Source organism: Oncorhynchus masou, chromosome 29 (genome assembly GCF_036934945.1).
Source record: "Oncorhynchus masou masou isolate Uvic2021 chromosome 29, UVic_Omas_1.1, whole genome shotgun sequence".
Classification (NCBI taxonomy): domain Eukaryota; kingdom Metazoa; phylum Chordata; class Actinopteri; order Salmoniformes; family Salmonidae; genus Oncorhynchus; species Oncorhynchus masou.
Window position 1 is genome coordinate 18,624,113 of NC_088240.1, and position 18,294 is coordinate 18,642,406.

General features: G+C 47.0%; 1 long non-coding RNA gene across 1 annotated transcript; it reads left to right on the forward strand.

The window, feature by feature from the left end:
• Window positions 1–1,498: 1,498 nt before the first annotated feature.
• On the forward strand, window positions 1,499–13,017 carry LOC135521119 (uncharacterized). The gene is made up of 3 exons (XR_010452493.1): window positions 1,499–1,848; window positions 11,641–11,789; window positions 11,897–13,017. It is a non-coding gene; the product is annotated as an uncharacterized LOC135521119 (long non-coding RNA).
• The last annotated feature ends 5,277 nt before the right edge of the window (window positions 13,018–18,294 follow it).

Here is an 18,294-nt window from a genome sequence, read left to right on the forward strand (position 1 = left end):
ACTGTAAGTGTATTCTAATTGCACTGTATTCTACTAGCACTGTCATACACATCCACTGTAAGTATATTCTACTACCACTGTGCTACACCATAGACATCCACTGTAAGTCTATTCTACTAGCACTGTCATACACCATAGACATCCACTGTAAGTGTATTCTACTACCACTGTCCTACACCATAGACATCCACTCTAAGTGTAGTCTACTAGCACTGTATTCTTCTACCACTGTCCTACACTATAGACATCCACTGTCAGTATATTCTACTACCACTGTCCTAACCTATAGACATCCACTGTAAGTATTTTCTACTAGCACTGTCATACACTATAGACATCCACTGTAAGTGTATTCTACCAGCACTGTCATACACCATAGACATCCACTGTAAGTGTATTCTACCAGCACTGTCATACACTATCGACATCCACTGTAAGTATATTCTACTAGCACTGTCATACACTATAGACATCCACTGTAAGTGTATTCTACTACCACTGTCCTAGACCATAGACATACACTGTAAGTGTATTCTACTACCACTGTCCTACACCAAATACATCCACTGTAAGTGTATTCTACTAGCACTGTCCTAGACCATAGACATCCACTGTAAGTATATTCTACTACCACTGTACTACAGCATAGACATCCACTGTAAGTGTATTCTACTAGCACTGTCATACACCATAGACATCCACTGTAAATGTATTCTACCAGCACTGTCATACAGTATAGACATCCACTGTAAGTGTATTCTACTAGCACTGTCCTAGACCATAGACATCCACTGTAAGTGTATTCTACTACCACTGTCCTACACTATAGACATCCACTGTAAGTGTATTCTACTACCACTGTCATACACTATAGACATCCACTGTAAGTGTATTCTATCAGCACTGTCATACACTATAGACATCCACTGTAAGTGTATTCTACTAGCACTGTATTCTACTAGCACTGTCATACACCATAGACATCCACTGTAAGTGTATTCTATCAGCACTGTCATACACTATAGACATCCACTGTAAGTGTATTCTACTAGCACTGTCCTAGACCATAGACATCCACTGTAAGTGTATTCTACTACCACTGTCCTACACTATAGACATCCACTGTAAGTGTATTCTACTACCACTGTCATACACTATAGACATCCACTGTAAGTGTATTCTACCAGCACTGTCATACACTATAGACATCCACTGTAAGTGTATTCTACTACCGCCGTGCTACACCATAGACATCCACTGTAAGTATATTCTACTACCACTGTACTACACCATAGATATCCACTGTAAGTGTATTCTACTAGCACTGTATTCTACTAGCACTGTCATACACTACAGACATCCACTGTAAGTGTATTCTACCAGCACTGTCATACACTATAAACATCCACTGTAAGTGTATTCTACTAGCACTGTCCTAGACCATAGACATCCACTGTAAGTGTATTCTACAAGCACTGTCCTACACTATAGACTGAAAGTAATCTATCGGACTGAAAAGAAGGAAGACCAGATTCACAAGCGACTGAATTCTTAGAGTGTTGCCTCATCTGTGGATGAAGGTTCCATCCCTGTCCACTGCTTAGAGACTGAGGTGTCACTGTTATGGGTGTCATATACAGTATCTGTCTTGGTATGGATGTGTATCTCTATTTACATTCTATAGCTGCAGTAACTGTAACCAGCTTGCGGACTCTCTCTCTCTCTCTCTGTCTGTCTGTCTCTCATAGATCCACCTCAGACAGTGAACATTACTCTTCGTGAGACCTCTCAAACCTCAGCCATATGTGTAGCAGATGGTAACCCACAACCCAACTACACCTGGAGCAGGTACTCACTCCTATGTAAACTAGTTAAAGGGTAAATCCATCTGAATTCAATCACTTTGACAGTACCACTTTTGATTTGAGCAAAATCGTCCATAAATACAGCATTTGCCCATTGTAGAAGTGGTCAGAAAGTGACTTTTTGGACCTGAATGCCAAAACATTCAGGAGATAAAGGTGTCAGGATTTGGCCAGGGTTGTTCCGGGTTTTGGTCACTAGATGCCCCCATTGTGCTTTTTGACCTTATGTTTTTTTCCCTTGTTCCCCATTATTATTTGCACCTGTGCCTCGTTTTCCCCTGATTGTATTTAAACCCTTAGTTTCCCTCAGTTCTGTGCTCTGTGTTTGTATGTTAGCACCCAGCCCTAGTGTTCTGTGTATTCTTGTCGATTCCGGTGGATGCTCTTGTGGAATTCTGTTTTTGTTTTCGAGTATCTCTTGAGGCTTTTTTGTGCTATTCCTACCACCTTTTGGATTTGCCATTTTTTGTATTGAAGGACTTCTCCTTTTTACTTTATTAAATACACCGTCTTAAGTACTGCTGTGTCTGCCTCATCTTCTAGGTTCTGCTGACTATTCGTGGCTCAGTTGGTTAAGTGACTGTTTCTCACTCCGGAGACCCAGGTTCGTAACCGGGTCCTGACAGAAACACAGAGCTAAAAATGAACCCAGAGGCAGCCAGTTCCCAGGACCTATTTGCCATGCTGTCCCACCACCATGAGACTGTCCAACGCCACGAAGCCGCCCTGGTTCAGCAAGAGGCCTTAATGGCTAGACATTCTCATCTTCTGTCGGAGATGCTGACTTCCATTAAGCAAATATCTGATCGTCTTACCCCGGCAACAGTTCCCGTCCCAGTACCTCAGATTCACGTACCCATGGCAGTTAACCCCCTGGCTGAACCTCGTCTTCCACCTCCCCAATGGTTCTCAGGTGATCCAAGTGCTTGTAAAGGGTTTCTCACCCAATGTTCTCTCTCCTTTGAGCTACAACCCTCGTCGTTTCCCACCGACCGGTCTAAGATCGCTTATATCATCACCCTGCTGTCGGAAAAAGCCCTGGCCTGGGCTACTGCTGTGTGGGATGCCCATAGTTCCTGCTGTGCCAGCTACTCTGCCTTTGCTGAGGAATTCAAACGAGTGTTTCAAGGCCCAAGCAGTGGTTCTGACTCAGCCAAACAGCTCCTGACTCTCCACCAAGGTTGGCGCAGCGTGACGGACTATGCCATCCAGTTCCGCACGGTGGCAGCAGCGAGTGGCTGGAACAACGAGGCGCTCACGGTGTGCTTTCTGAAAGGCCTTTCCGACACTATCCAAGATGAACTGGCCACTCGGGAACCACCGGACAATCTCAAGTCCCTGATCAAGTTGGCCTCACGCATTGACCAGCGTCTGAGAGAGAGAGAACTCAACCGTAGACCTCTAGCCCCTATCAGTCCCAGCTCCGAGTCCCCACCTTTATCCTCGCTGGCTCCATCGGAACCCATGCAGATTGGACGCATCTCCCAGGCTGAGAGAGACCGCCGGATGAGGGAGCGACGCTGTCTATATTGCGGCAAACCGGGCCATTTCCGTTCCACGTGTCCAGGGCTCCAGGGAAACGCTCTGTCCCGTACAGACCGGGGGGAACTGTAACGGGAAACATAACCTCCTCCCATCCGTCCAACTCCCGTCTGCTCATTCCAGTCACCCTCTCCTGGGACAACCACAAGCTTCACCTTCAAGCCTTGGTAGACTCTGGAGCCGCAGGTAACTTCATGGATGGTGTCTGGGCGAAGGAGAATGGCGTTCCCTCTGAACCTATAAGTGAACCCATGAGTGTCACTACATTGGATGGAAGCCCTTTGGGATCTGGACTTGTCACTCATGTCACTACCTCCTTGCGACTTTCAGTTTCACAACACCAGGAATTGATGAACTTTCATTTGATCTCCTGTTCCGAGTTCCCTCTCGTCCTTGGATACCCCTGGCTTCACAGCCATAACCCTCACATCGACTGGTCTGTGGGCACTATCAAGCAGTGGGGTCCTACGTGCTAAGCTACTTGTATTTTCCAGAATTCCCCGAGTTCTACTCCCGAGTCTTTAGAATCCATCGACCTGACCCGAGTTCCCGAGTGTTACCATGACCTCAAACTGGTGTTTAGCAAACAGAGGGCCACCATGCTACCACCCCATAGACCTTACGATTGCCCCATCGACCTGTTTCCGGGCACTTGCCCCCCCAGGGGTCGGATCTTTTCCCTATCTCCACCCGAACGAGCTGCTATGGATACCTACATCAAGGACGCTCTGGAAGCAGGCCTCATGCGTCCATCCACCTCCCCGGCGGGAGCAGGGTTTTTCTTTGTGGCCAAGAAAGACGGTGGATTACGTCCTTGCATCGACTACCGGGGACTCAATGCCATAACCGTCCGTAACCGTTACCCGCTACCCCTTATGGCCACAGCCTTCGAGCTGCTCCAGGAAGCAGTTGTTTTCACTAAGCTTGACCTGCGGAACGCATACCATCTTGTGCGGATCAGACCTGGTGACATTTACATTACATTACATTTACATTTAAGTCATTTAGCAGACGCTCTTATCCAGAGCGACTTACAAATTGGTGAATTCACCTTCTGACATCCAGTGGAACAGCCACTTTACAATAGTGCATCTAAATCATTAAGGGGGGGTGAGAAGGATTACTTATCCTATCCTAGGTATTCCTTGAAGAGGTGGGGTTTCAGGTGTCTCCGGAAGGTGGTGATTGACTCCGCTGTCCTGGCGTCGTGAGGGAGTTTGTTCCACCATTGGGGGGCCAGAGCAGCGAACAGTTTTGACTGGGCTGAGCGGGAACTGTACTTCCTCAGTGGTAGGGAGGCGAGCAGGCCAGAGGTGGATGAACGCAGTGCCCTTGTTTGGGTGTAGGGCCTGATCAGAGCCTGGAGGTACTGCGGTGCCGTTCCCCTCACAGCTCCGTAGGCAAACACCATGGTCTTGTAGCGGATGCGAGCTTCAACTGGAAGCCAGTGGAGAGAGCGGAGGAGCGGGGTGACGTGAGAGAACTTGGGAAGGTTGAACACCAGACGGGCTGCGGCGTTCTGGATGAGTTGTAGGGGTTTAATGGCACAGGCAGGGAGCCCAGCCAACAGCGAGTTGCAGTAATCCAGACGGGAGATGACAAGTGCCTGGATTAGGACCTGCGCCGCTTCCTGTGTGAGGCAGGGTCGTACTCTGCGGATGTTGTAGAGCATGAACCTACAGGAACGGGCCACCGCCATGATGTTGGTTGAGAACAACAGGGTGTTGTCCAGGATCACGCCAAGGTTCTTAGCGCTCTGGGAGGAGGACACAATGGAGTTGTCAACCGTGATGGCGAGATCATGGAACGGGCAGTCCTTCCCCGGGAGGAAGAGCAGCTCCGTCTTGCCGAGGTTCAGCTTGAGGTGGTGATCCGTCATCCACACTGATATGTCTGCCAGACATGCAGAGATGCGATTCGCCACCTGGTCATCAGAAGGGGGAAAGGAGAAGATTAATTGTGTGTCGTCTGCATAGCAATGATAGGAGAGACCATGTGAGGTTATGACAGAGCCAAGTGACTTGGTGTATAGCGAGAATAGGAGAGGGCCTAGAACAGAGCCCTGGGGGACACCAGTGGTGAGAGCGCGTGGCGAGGAGACAGATACTCGCCACGCCACCTGGTAGGAGCGACCTGTCAGGTAGGACGCAATCCAAGCGTGGGCCGCGCCGGAGATGCCCAACTCGGAGAGGGTGGAGAGGAGGATCTGATGGTTCACAGTATTGAAGGCAGCCGATAGGTCTAGAAGGATGAGAGCAGAGGAGAGAGAGTTAGCTTTAGCAGTGCGGAGCGCCTCCGTGATACAGAGAAGAGCAGTCTCAGTTGAATGACTAGTCTTGAAACCTGACTGATTTGGATCAAGAAGGTCATTCTGAGAGAGATAGCGGGAGAGCTGGCCAAGGACGGCACGTTCAAGAGTTTTGGAGAGAAAAGAAAGAAGGGATACTGGTCTGTAGTTGTTGACATCGGAGGGATCGAGTGTAGGTTTTTTCAGAAGGGGTGCAACTCTCGCTCTCTTGAAGACGGAAGGGACGTAGCCAGCGGTCAGGGATGAGTTGATGAGCGAGGTAAGGGAGAAGGTCTCCGGAAATGGTCTGGAGAAGAGAGGAGGGGATAGGGTCAAGCGGGCAGGTTGTTGGGCGGCCGGCCGTCACAAGAAGCGAGATTTCATCTGGAGAGAGAGGGGAGAAAGAGGTCAGAGCACAGGGTAAGGCAGTGTGAGCAGAACCAGCGGTGTCGTTTGACTTAGCAAACGAGGATCGGATGTCGTCGACCTTCTTTTCAAAATGGTTGACGAAGTCATCTGCAGAGAGGGAGGAGGGGGAGGGGGAGGAGGATTCAGGAGGGAGGAGAAGGTGGCAAAGAGCTTCCTAGGGTTAGAGGCAGATGCTTGGAATTTAGAGTGGTAGAAAGTGGTTTTAGCAGCAGAGACAGAGGAGGAAAATGTAGAGAGGAGGGAGTGAAAGGATGCCAGGTCCGCAGGGAGGCGAGTTTTCCTCCATTTCCGCTCGGCTGCCCGGAGCTCTGTTCTGTGAGCTCACAATGAGTCGTCGAGCCACGGAGCGGGAGGGGAGGACCGAGCCGGCCTGGAGGATAGGGGACATAGAGAGTCAAAGGATGCAGAAAGGGAAGAGAGGAGGGTTGAGGAGGCAGAATCAGGAGATAGGTTGGAGAAGGTATGAGCAGAGGGAAGAGATGATAGGATGGAAGAGGAGAGAGTAGCGGGGGAGAGAGAGCGAAGGTTGGGACGGCGCGATACCATCCGAGTAGGGGCAGTGTGGGAAGTGTTGGATGAGAGCGAGAGGGAAAAGGATACAAGGTAGTGGTCGGAGACTTGGAGGGGAGTTGCAATGAGGTTAGTGGAAGAACAGCATCTAGTAAAGATGAGGTCGAGTGTATTGCCTGCCTTGTGAGTAGGGGGGGAAGGTGAGAGGGTGAGGTCAAAAGAGGAGAGGAGTGGAAAGAAGGAGGCAGAGAGGAATGAGTCAAAGGTAGACGTGGGGAGGTTAAAGTCGCCCAGGACTGTGAGAGGTGAGCCGTCCCCAGGAAAGGAGCTTATCAAGGCATCAAGCTCATTGATGAACTCTCCGAGGGAACCTGGAGGGCGATAAATGATAAGGATGTTAAGCTTGAAAGGGCTGGTAACTGTGACAGCATGGAATTCAAAGGAGGCGATAGACAGATGGGTAAGGGGGAGAGAGAGAATGACCACTTGGGAGAGATGAGGATCCCGGTGCCACCACCCCGCTGACCAGAAGCTCTCGGGGTGTGCGAGAACACGTGGGCGGACGAAGAGAGAGCAGTAGGAGTAGCAGTGTTATCTGTGGTGATCCATGTTTCCGTCAGTGCCAAGAAGTCGAGGGACTGGAGGGAGGCATAGGCTGAGATGAACTCTGCCTTGTTGGCCGCAGATCGGCAGTTCCAGAGGCTACCGGAGACCTGGAACTCCACGTGGGTCGTGCGCGCTGGGACCACCAGATTAGGGTGGCCGCGGCCACGCGGTGTGGAGCGTTTGTATGGTCTGTGCAGAGAGGAGAGAACAGGGATAGATAGACACATAGTTGACAGGCTACAGAAGAGGCTACGCTAATGCAAAGGAGATTGGAATGACAAGTGGACTACACGTCTCGAATGTTCAGAAAGTTAAGCTTACGTAGCAAGAATCTTATTGACTAAAATGATTGAAATGATACAGTACTGCTGGAGTAGGCTAGCTGGCAGTGGCTGCGTTGTTGACTTTGTAGGCTAGCTGGTAGTGGCAGCGATGTTGACACTACACTAATCAAGTCGTTCCGTCGAGTGTAATAGTTTCTACAGCGCTGCTATTCGGGGGCTAGCTGGCTAGCTAGCAGTGTTGATTGCGTTACGTTACCTTAAAAGAACGACAATAGCTGGCTAGCTAACCTAGAAAATCGCTCTAGGCTACACAATTGTCTTAGATACAAAGACGGCTATGTAGCTAGCTAGCTACGATCAAACAAATCAAACCGTTGTACTGTAATAGTTTCTACAGTGCTGCTATTCGGGGGCTAGCTGGCTAGCTACGTTAAAAGACCGCTTTCAACACGCCTACTGGTCATTATGAATACTTGGTGATGCCCTTCGGCCTGACCAACGCCCCAGCGGTGTTCCAAGCGCTCATAAATGATGTGCTTAGGGATATGCTTAACATATTTGTGTTCGTTTACTTGGATGACATCCTCATCTTTTCGAGCTCCCTTCAAGAACACACTAAGCATGTCAGACAAGTACTCAAACGCCTCCTGGACAGCCATCTGTACGTTAAGCCGGAAAAATGTGAATTCCATTCATCCCGAGTACAATTCCTGGGATTTGTAGTGGAACCCGGTCGAGTCCAAATGAACCCCAGGAAGGTAGGGGCGGTAGCGGATTGGCCCACCCCCAAATCCGTTAAGGAAGTTCAGCGTTTCCTGGGCTTCACAAACTTTTACCGCAAGTTCATCAAGAACTTCAGCTTGGTGGCAGCCCCTCTCTCAGCTTTAACCAAGGGTGGCAATGCAAGGTTTTTGTGGGGAAGAGAAGCTGAGACGGCCTTCCAAGGACTCAAGCAGCGCGTTCTCTCTGCTCCCATCCTGATACTACCGACTACGGATGAACCATTTGTGGTGGAGGTAGACGCATCAGAGGTTGGTGTTGGAGCTGTCCTGTCTCAGAGGGGTGAAGACAAAAAGCTTCATCCGTGCGCTTTCTTCTCACACCGGCTTACCCCGACTGAGAGGAACTACGATGTGGGGGATCGTGAACTCCTAGCGGTTAAGATGGCATTGAAGGAATGGAGACACTGGCTCGAGGGGGCTTCTCACCCAAGTGCTTACGGACCACAAAAATCTGGAGTATATCCAGCAGGCGAAGCGGTTGAACTCTAGACAAGCTAGATGGTCTCTTTTCTTCAATCGATTCCAGTTCATCCTCACCTATCGGCCCGGGTCGAAGAATCTCAAACCGGATGCCCTGTCCCGAGTCTACGCTCCTGCCATTCGAGATGACACGGACACGCCTGTCCTTCCTGCTGCTAAGATTGTGGCTCCGATCTCGTGGCAAGTTGAGGATACCGTGAGACGTGCTCAAGCTAGCGAACCGGACCCGAAAGGAGGTCCTGCCAATCGGTTGTTTGTCCCCAAGGCAGTGAGGACTCAGGTCCTTCTGTGGGGGCACTCCTCTCGCCTCACCTGTCATCCGGGCGTAGGTCGCACCTTGGAGTTCATCCAGCGTAAGTTCTGGTGGCCTACCATAAGAGAAGACGTTGCCACTTTCGTCAATGCCTGTCCTGTGTGCTGCCAGGGCAAATCTTCTCACCTCCTCCCTCAAGGACTCCTTCACCCTTTACCTGTTCCCCACAGACCCTGGTCCCATATCTCATTGGACTTTATTACTGGACTTCCTCCATCCCATGGCAATACTACTATCCTAGTCATAATCGACAGGTTTTCAAAGGCGGCCAGGTTCGTCCCTCTGACTAAGTTACCTTCTGCCAAGGAAACGGCTGAGTTGGTAATTAATCATGTGTTCCGAGTCTTCGGCATTCCTCAAGATATGGTTTCTGACAGAGGTCCCCAGTTCGCCTCAAGGTTTTGGAAGGCCTTCTGCCAACTCATGGGGGCTTCTGCCAGTCTATCTTCAGGGTACCATCCGGAGTCCAACGGCCAAACAGAGAGGATGAATCAAGAGCTGGAAACCACCCTCCAATGTATGACTCGTGACAACCCGTCCACATGGTCATCCTTTATTGTTTGGGCCGAATACGCGCACAACACCTTGCGCTCCTCCTCCACTGGTATGTCCCCGCACGAGTGTCAGTTTGGCTATGCTCCTCCATTGTTCCTGGACCAGGAGGCAGAAGTCAGAGTGCCTTCAGCCTTGAAGTTCGTCAGACGCTGTCGGCTTATGTGGAGGAAGACCCGTCTTAATCTTATGCGTTCCTCACAGAGGTACCAACAACAAGCCAACAGACGTCGCCGTCCCGGGCCTACCCTGCGCCCCGGCCAGAGAGTCTGGCTCTCCACAAGAGACTTACCTCTACGGGTGGAGTCTCGCAAGCTGTCCCAAAAATACATCGGTCCCTTCAAGGTTGCCAGGAGAGTTAACCCAGTTTCTTATCGCCTACACTTACCCAGATCCCTTAAGATTAATCCCACATTTCACATTTCATTGTTAAAACCTGTTGTTTTTTCTTCCCTTGTCCCGGCAGACAGACCTCCCCCTCCGCCTCGTGTCATTGGAGGCCAGCCGGCTTATACCGTCCATCGGATACTGGATTCCCGCCGGGTGCAGCGGTCCTGGCAGTATCTGGTGGACTGGGAAGGCTACGGTCCCGAGGAGCGCTCCTGGGTTCCTGCCAAAGACATTCTGGACCCTGACCTCATTCGTCAGTTCAGGGCCCTCCACCCTGAGAGAGCTGGTAGGAACGTCAGGAGCCGTTCCTAGGGGGGATTCTGTCAGGATTTGGCCAGGGTTGTTCCGGGTTTTGGTCACTAGATGCCCCCATTGTGCTTTTTGACCTTATGTTTTTTCCCTTGTTCCCCATTATTATTTGCACCTGTGCCTCGTTTACCCTGATTGTATTTAAACCCTTAGTTTCCCTCAGTTCTGTGCTCTGTGTTTGTATGTTAGCACCCAGCCCTAGTGTTCTGTGTATTCTTGTCGATTCCGGTGGATGCTCTTGTGGAATTCTGTTTTTGTTTTCGAGTATCTCTTGAGGCTTTTTTGTGCTATTCCTACCACCTTTTGGATTTGCCATTTTTTGTATTGAAGAACTTCTCCTTTTTACCTTATTAAATACACCGTCTTAAGTACTGCTGTGTCTGCCTCATCTTCTGGGTTCTGCTGACTATTCGTGGCTCAGTTGGTTAAGTGACTGTTTCTCACTCCGGAGACCCAGGTTCGTAACCGGGTCCTGACAAAAGGTGATCAAAGTTGACCTATTTTGCTTACCCCACCATACCATGAGACATCCATGTCACTGGAAAATATAAATATTTGAAATTGATATAATTTAAAAGCCTCCAAACAGGGTTGTCAAACTATTTTACATGATGTGAGATTTTTGTGTTGTGCCTGCCATCGGTTGAGACAACATGCTCTTGGATACATTCAGGTCCAAAAAGTCATTGCCTGACCACTTCTACCATGGACAAACATGTATGGAAAGTTTTGTTTGAATCAAAGGGATGCTGTCAAAAAGTGATTCATTTCAAACGGATTTCCCCTCAAGCCAGTTTAAACGCAAATGTTAGCTGTACTTGTTAAGACATACAATATAAATGAGCTTGAAGCTTCAGTATATTCATATCTGAAGAACAGTTGTTTAATTATGCTGCCCTATCATGCCTTTGCCTGTCGACTTAACTGGTTTCACAGGCCTTGTAGGTGCTGAAGTTAGAGGTAGTAGAATGAACACATCCATACACATGATCATTCATGCGCTCACAAGTGGTGCAGTGGTCTAAGACACTGCATCACAGTGCTGGTGGTGTCACTACAGACAACCTAGTTCAAATCCAGACTGTATCACGACCAGCTCTGATTGGGAGTCCCATATTGCGGTGCACAATTTGGCTGGTGTGGTGTCAGCTGGCTGGTGTGGTGTCATTGTAATTAAGAATTTGTTCTTATCTGACTTGCCAAGTTGAATAAAGGTTAAAAAAAAACATACTGAACTCATGCAGAAACACACACACACACTCTCATATATTGTTCTTGACTCCCTCCCCAGAGAGGGCCAGCCATGGCCTGGCTCTTCAGTGAGAGCAGACACACTAATTCTCCTCAGTCTCAGCTCTGAGCTGAATCGTCTCTATGTCTGTGAGGCCTCCAACCACTATGGACGAGCAACTGGCTCCATCTATGTAAACACTTCCTCTGGTGAGAAGCACCTGACACATGCACCTTACACAAACATATTCACTGACACACACACATTGTTGCTTAACTGATTGCTTATAATAACTGTATTCCCTCTCTCCTCACAGAGACCTCCGCTGCCTGTTGGGTTCTGCTCGTTGTCATTCTATGTCTGTTGCTGCTGCTTTTATGGTACTGGTGTAAATACAGAATATTTCCTCTGTAACTTCAGTTTCTAAAAATCAAGCACTGAAAAAATTAATATTTGTATTGAATACATTGATTTTGCGTTCAAATCTATGTTTTCTTTTTCTGGACTATATCCAAAGAGTTCACCACTTGCAGGCATCATCACGGGTATGTGACTACGTCATTGTCCACCATTATTCTGTGACTAACCCATCTCAGATACTTTTTGCTATGTAATAATATATATATAATGTCTAATGACAAGGTTGAGGAAGATGAAGGGGATGTATCAGCTATTTAACACTCCAAACCAAATCATCTTATTACATTTTGGTATGTTGGAGTTGTTATCTAATAATAAGGTCTATTTATTGTGTTAGCTCGAAGAAACCGCCGGACGGGCTGAGGTGACAGAAGTCATTGTGAAAGGCTAGGAGAGGTCAGCAGCTTAAAGCAGCTGATCATTTTTCTAAATGGAGTGGCTGCCCGAACTGTGTTTGTCTCTCCCCAGGACACCTTTTCCATTTTCTAAAAAGTCCTGACATTCTGTGCATGTGTTAATTTACTCAATAAAAGCAGGTCGAACACAGGTCGCGCAGCCTCTACCTTTTCTTAAACAAGTCACCATTGTCTCCTCTCTTCACCTCTCCTCTCTTCACGTACCTCTAATCTCTTCATGTACCTCTCCTCTCTTCACATACCTCTCCTCTCTTCACGTACCTCTACTCTCTTCAAGTACCTCTCCGCTCTTCACGTACCTCTCCTCTCATCACGTACCTCTCCTCTCTTCACGTACCTCTAATCTCTTCACGTACCTCTCCTCTCTTCACGTACCTCTCCTCTCTTCACGTACCTCTAATCTCTTCACGTACCTCTCCTCTCTTCACGTACATCTCCTCTCTTCACATACCTCTACTCTCTTCAAGTACCTCTCCTCTCTTCACGTACCTCTACTCTCTTCACGTACCTCTCCTCTCTTCACGTACCTCTCCGCTCTTCACGTACCTCTCCTCTCATCACGTACCTCTCCTCTCTTCACGTACCTCTAATCTCTTCACGTACCTCTCCTCTCTTCACGTACCTCTCCTCTCTTCACGTACCTCTAATCTCTTCACGTACCTCTCCTCTCTTCACGTACATCTCCTCTCTTCACATACCTCTACTCTCTTCAAGTACCTCTCCTCTCTTCACGTACCTCTACTCTCTTCACGTACCTCTCCTCTCTTCACGTACCTCTACTCTCTTCACGTACCTCTACTCTCTTCACCTCTCCTCTCTTCACATACCTCTCCTCTCTTCACGTATCTCTCCTCTCTTCACGTACCTCTACTCTCTTCACCTCTCCTCTCTTCACGTACCTCTCCTCTCTTCACCTCTCCTCTCTTCACGTATCTCTCTTCACGTACCTCTACTCTCTTCACCTCTCCTCTCTTCACATACCTCTCCTCTCTTCACGTATCTCTCCTCTCTTCACGTACCTCTACTCTCTTCACCTCTCCTCTCTTCACGTACCTCTCCTCTCTTCACGTACCTCTCCTCTCCTCACGTATCTCTCCTCTCTTCACGTACCTCTACTCTCTTCACCTCTCCTCTCTTCACGTACCTCTACTCTCTTCACCTCTATTCTTTTCACCACTACTCTCTTCAACTATTATTTTGCCTCACATCTTTTTGCTGCCCTTATCTTCTTCTTTACCTCCTCTCTATTATCACTGTTCTCTCTGTTCTCTCCATTCTTCTCCACTCCTCTCTTCTCTCCCCTACTGGAGAGCAATGCCCAGTCTGATGGTCACACTGCCAGAAGAGAACAACACCAGTGGAGTCAGTACTTAGAAAGATTAAACTCAGGCTCTTGACAGTACTTACCACACAATGTAATCCAAAGCTGTTACAAGAGCCAAGTATTGTGAAAGAATGAAAATACCACATTTGATCCTTCACAAGATTAAACGTTATATTTTCTTATTAAACGTGTTACAACAGAACCACAACATTTACGGTTCATTGTATTTACCTTCACATATGTGGTTAATAACATAGGCCAGTGTTCAATTGTATAGTGGGTTTTGGGAAAGCGCTTAAAGATGTGAGTTTGATTTGCACAGAATGTCGTGGATAGAGAGAAATGATATGTCCTTGATTTAGAAATATGTCTGTGGTTGTGTTCATTGGATGACTTCCCAGCCAGGTTTGTTATTAGAACTGAACGAGTTACTCTGTGGGATTACCAGTATTATAATAATGATGTTACCTGGCAATGACTAACCTTCATGTGAATTTACATACCTCATATAGACCTTAATTTATGGATATAAATTATGAGTGTGGGTGTAAAACTACTCCCTCCTCTGGCCATGGAATCATACTCAAACCGACAAGAATAAAACAATAAAACAAAAACATAGTTGCATGCAGCCATGGTGGGGTTGAAGCCCTATGGCCGCACAGCACCACCATTAGGACAACATTTACTCATTGCCCTTGGATGAGCTATGTCTGTACTACTTAACATGCCTGCGAAATATCAAAACTCAAAATACAACAGATCACACACTTAGGGTCTCCCAATGGGCACAGTGGTCTAAGACACTGCATTTTAGTGCTAGAGGTGTCACTACAGACAACTTGGTTCGAATCCAGACTGAAGCCGGCAGCACACCATTGGCCCAGTGTCGTCCGAGTTTGGCCAGTGTAGACTGTCAATGTAAATAAGAAGTTGTTTTTAACTGACTTGCCAAGTAAAATAAAAAATTCTTCTTTTGATTGATTTTGGACCATTTTTAATGACTACAATAAAACTAGCTGGGTTTCCATCCAATTGGTGACAGATTTTCATGTGAATATATAAAAATGTGTATAAAAACAATATGTGCATTTTCCCAACAGGGATCTGTTTTCCTCAAATTGACTTGTTGCAGATAAAAGGCTGTGATGATGTACTAGACATAAAAATTATTTCTGCGGTTCAATTCCAAAAATTGTTTTTAATGTAAATGGGTTTCCGTTGCATTTTCAACTCTATTGATGGTTTTGTCACAACAAATGTTGTGTCAAGTAGTAGCCAAGCACCAGAATAAGCATCAAGCTCATCACCATGCACTTTCAAGTTAACATAATTTATTTAATCTGTAGCCTAATAATCTACATGCTTTCCTGAGTCGCAGTGGGAGGACCACACCAGGAATCATCACGTGACTTCAAGTTTACTTCAATATGATAGTTATAATATCAATACTTGCTATTAAAGGTGTTTCCACCGACATTTCTTTCATAATTAATTTGACCGACACACACATATACTTTGTTTTGTCAACATTTGAATAAATGTCCTGTTGAAATCAGGCCTGTCACAAAAAAAATGTTATCCAATATTTACTTTACTCTAATAAAGAGGTTGGATGGAAACCTGGTTATTGTCGTTCTAATGATGCAATATACTTTAACGCATTTAAACACTGTTACACCCATGGGTGGCTGTGCATGTCAAGAGAGTGTAGAAACAGTAGTACAATAGTACAAGAAACAATGCTTCTATTGTGTTTATATTCTATTTCTATAGCTTCTTCAAGGATTCCAAGATTGCGAAGCAGTCAGACGTCCTTTGTCCTTGTCTTGTCCCGTGTATATACAGGGGGGAAAAAAGTATTTAGTCAGCCACCAATTGTGCAAGTTCTCCCACTTAAAAAGATGGGAGAGGCCTGCAATTTTCATCATAGGTACACTTCAACTATGACAGACAAAATGAGAAAAAAAAATCCAGAAAATCACATTGTAAAAAACATTTTTAAAATTATGATGGAAAATAAGTATCTGTTTTTTTCAAAAGTATTAATCACCTCGTATCCGAAATCCACAACAGAAGCTAGCCAGAAGTTAGCCAGCTCACTAGCTTACGTTAGTATTCAGCTAACCACGGCTAGCGGTCATCAGCTATCCTTTAGCTCGGAATCGCCAGTTTTGTTCAACGCGACTCAGACCAGAGCATACCGGACCAATTTTCTCTCCATATCCCTGGATTTCTAGCGCAAGCTCTGGACATTTAAACCTGGATCTTGCAGCTAACTAGCTGCTATCCGAGTGACTATTGGCTAATGTTGATTCCGGAGCAAACACCAATTATCCCGGAGCTAGTCAGCTGAAGAGTTCCATCAGCCACTCCTGGCCCCTCCATCGCGAGGTAACCTGAACGCCCATCTGCTGACTGCTGCCCGCTAATCGTTAGCTGTTTTAAGCATATCGGCTGCTATCTGAACAGGTCTATCAAACAATCTTCTTGGGCCACTATAACTATAACTACCATATGGAACCCACTGATCTACCAACAGTAACGCACGGGGTAGCGAAAATCAGACCTCCTTCTTTTACTTACTTGCTACTCATGACTCGGCTAGCTGTCTGAATCGCCGTGACCATAACCAACCTCACTACTCACTGGACCCTTATGATCACTCGGCTAAGCATGCCTCTCCTTAATGTCAATATGCCTTGTCAATTGCTGTTCTGGTTAGTGTTTATTGGCTTATTTCCCTGTAGAGCCTCTAGCCTTGCTCATTATACCTTATCCAACCTTTCAGTTCCACCACCCACACATGCGATGACATCACCTGGTTTCAATGATGTTTCTAGAGACAATATCTCTCTCTCATCATCACTCAATGCCGAGGTTTACCTCCACTGTATTCACATCCTACCATATCTTTGTCTGTACATTATACCTTGAAGCTATTTTATCGCCCCCAGAAACCTGCTCCTTTTACTCTCTGTTCCAGACGTCCTAGACGACCAAGTCTCATAGCTTTTATCCGTACCCTTATCCTACTCCTCCTCTATTCCTCTGGTGATGTAGAGGTTAAACCAGGCCCTGCAGTGCCTAGCTCCACTCCTATTTCCCAGCCGCTCTCTTTTGATGACTTCTGTAACCGTAATAGCCTTGGTTTCATGCATGTTAACATGAGAAGCCTCCTCCCTAAGTTAGTTTTATTCACTGCTTTAGCACACTGCCAACCCGGATGTCCTAGCTGTGTCTGAATCCTGGCTTAGGAAGACCACCAAAAACTCTGAAATCTCCATCCCTAATTGCAACATTTTCAGACAAGATAGAATGACCAAAGGGGGCAGTGTTGCAATCGACTGCAGAGATAGCCTGCAGAGTTCTGTCCTACGATCCAGGTCTGTACCCAAACAATTTGAACTTCTACTTTTAAATTTCTACATCTCTAAAAACAAGTCTCTCACCATTGCCGCCTGCTATAGACCACCCTCTGCCCACAGCTATGCTCTGGACACCATATGTGAACTGATTGCCCTCCATCTATCTTCAGAGCTTGTGCTGCTAGCTGAACTAAACTGGGACATGCTTAACATCTCAGCCATCCCTACAATCTATGCCCTCAATCTCACACAAATTATCAATGAACCTACCAGGTACCACCCCATAGCCGTAAACATGGGCACCGTTATATATATCATCCGAACGAACTTGCCCTCTAAATACACCTCTGCTGTTTTCAACCAAGATCTCAGCGATCACTGCCTCATTGCCTGCATCCGTAATGGGTCAGCGGTCAAACAACCTCCACTCATCACTATCAAACGCTCCCTGAAACACTTCAGCGAACAGGCCTTTCTAATCGACCTGGCCCGGGTATCCTGGAAGGATATTGACCTCATCCCGTCAGTGGAGGATGCATGGTTATTTTTTTTAAATGCCTTCCTCACCATCTTAAATAAGCATGCCCCATTCAAGAAATTTAGAACCAGGAACAGATATAGCCCTTGGTTCTCTCCAGACCTGTCTGCCCTTAACCAACACAAAAACATCCTATGGCGTTCTGCATTAGCATCGAACAGCCCCCATGACATGCAACTTTTCAGGGAAGTTAGAAACCAATATACACAGGCAGTTAGAAAAGCCAAGGCTAGCTTTTTCAAGCAGAAATTTGCTTCCTGCAACACAAACTCAAAAAAGTTCTGGGACACTGTAAAGTCCATGGAGAATAAGAACACCTCCTCCCAGCTGCCCACTGCACTGAGGATAGGAAACTCATCACTGATAAATCCACCATAATTGAGAATTTCAATAATAATTTTTCTACGGCTGGCCATGCTTTCCACCTGGCTACCCCTACCCCGGTCAACAGCACTGCACCCCCCACAACAACTCGCCCAAGCCTTCCCCATTTCTCCTTCTCCCAAATCGTCAGCTGATGTTCAGAAAGAGCTCCAAAATCTGGACCCCTACAAATCAGCCGGGCTAGACAATCTGGACCCTTTCTTTCTAAAACTATCTGCCGAAATTGTTGCAACCCCTAATACTAGCCTGTTCAACCTCTCTTTC